This window comes from Rutidosis leptorrhynchoides, chromosome 10, assembly GCF_046630445.1.
Source record: "Rutidosis leptorrhynchoides isolate AG116_Rl617_1_P2 chromosome 10, CSIRO_AGI_Rlap_v1, whole genome shotgun sequence".
Classification (NCBI taxonomy): Eukaryota; Viridiplantae; Streptophyta; class Magnoliopsida; order Asterales; family Asteraceae; genus Rutidosis; species Rutidosis leptorrhynchoides.
The window spans coordinates 60,717,917-60,719,555 of record NC_092342.1 but is presented as its reverse complement, the minus strand read 5'-3'; the positions used below and the strand labels follow the sequence as shown (position 1 = coordinate 60,719,555).

General features: G+C 36.5%; 1 non-coding gene across 1 annotated transcript; it reads left to right on the top strand.

Moving 5' to 3' along the window:
• The first annotated feature begins 1,163 nt into the window (after nt 1-1,163).
• On the top strand, nt 1,164-1,270 carry LOC139873968 (small nucleolar RNA R71). Its single transcript, XR_011767677.1, has one exon. It is a non-coding gene; the product is annotated as a small nucleolar RNA R71 (small nucleolar RNA).
• Nucleotides 1,271-1,639: the final 369 nt, after the last annotated feature.

The window sequence follows — 1,639 nt, the reverse complement described above, 5'->3', positions numbered from 1 at the left end:
CTTCCATTTTCTTTCTATTAGTGATTAGATCTTTCAGAAATTTAGCATATCTAGGCATTCCTGAAATCACATCAATGAAAGAAAGATTGACATTTATCTGTTTAAAAATATCCAAGAATTTGGATTGCTCGGCTTCAAGTCTCTCTTTTCTCATTTTACTCGGGTAAGGAAGTGGTGGTTGATATGGTTTAACATAAGGTTTAGCCTTAATTGTGTTATCTTCATTAACCTTTTCAACTACCGAATCTGTTTCCTTATCTTGCTCAGATTGTGGTTCTTGTGGAGTAGGAATAGCTTCATTAGAAATTACAGGTATTTCGGGTGGTTTAAGTGTAATACCACTTCTCGTGGTAATGGCTTTAGCTGTTTCATTTCGGGGGTTAGCATTTGTATCACTAGGTAGACTTCCCGATTTTCTTTCACCTATCAACCTTGCTAAGTTGCTCGCTTCTTGTTCCAGATTTTGAATAGAAGCTTGTTGATTTCTAAATGCTTGAGCATTTTGTTCATTGGTTTGTTTCTGATATGTGAAAAACTGAGTTTGAGATTCAACTAGCTTCGACATCATATCTTCTAAATTTGGCTTTTTATCATCGGTTTGTGGTGGTTTGTTTTGAAAAATAGGTCTTTGCTGATTGTAAGTATTATTGGATACTTATTGATTGCTAGGACCTTGTTGGTTGTTGTATGGAACATTTCGGTTATAATTTTGATTTTGATTGTAGATTGGTCTTGGCGGTTAATTATTATTCTGATAATTATTTCCAGGCCTTTGGTTTATGTATGAAACATTCTCTCTTTGTTCCATTGTTAGTTTAGTACTGAGACAATCTTTTGTCAAATGTGGTCCTCCACACTACTCACAACTAATTCGTATTGAGTGGATATCTTTAGTCATCTTTTCCATTCGTCTCTCAACAGCATCTATCTTTGCGGAAATGGAATCAAAGTCATGGCTAGAATCGGCTCTAGCTGCTTTAGATGATCTAACGATATCTTTTTCTTGGTGCCACTCATGTGAGTGGAAAGCAGTGTTATCAATAATTTTGTAAGCGTCAGTTGCTATTTTCTTCATAATGGAACCACCAACTGCTATATCGATGTCTTTTCTTGTAGTGATGTCGCATCCTTGGTAGAATATTTGTACTATTTGACAGGTGTCTAAGCCATGTTGTGGACATCCTCTTATTAACTTTCCAAATCTTGTCCATGCTTCATATAAAGTTTCATTTGGCTTTTGCGTGAACGTAACAATTTCTCCTTGAAGTCTTACGGCTTTAGATGCTGGAAAGAATTGTTTAAGAAATTTTTCAACTAAAACGTCCCATGTATCAATCGCCCCTTCAGGTAACGATTCTAACCAATCTTTGGCTTCTCCCTTTAAAGTCCAGGGAAATAACATGAGATATATCTGTTCATCCTCAACTTCTCGAATTTTAAATAGAGTGCAGATCCTATTAAAAGTACGAAGATGTTCGTTTGGATCTTCCTTCGGCGCACCACTAAATTGGCATTGATTAGTTACCATGTGTAGGATTTGTCCTTTGATTTCATAATCTGGCGCATTAATGTCAGGTTGAGTAATTGCGTGACCTTGGCCAGTGCGTTTAGCTCTCATTCGGTCTTCCATACTTAGAGG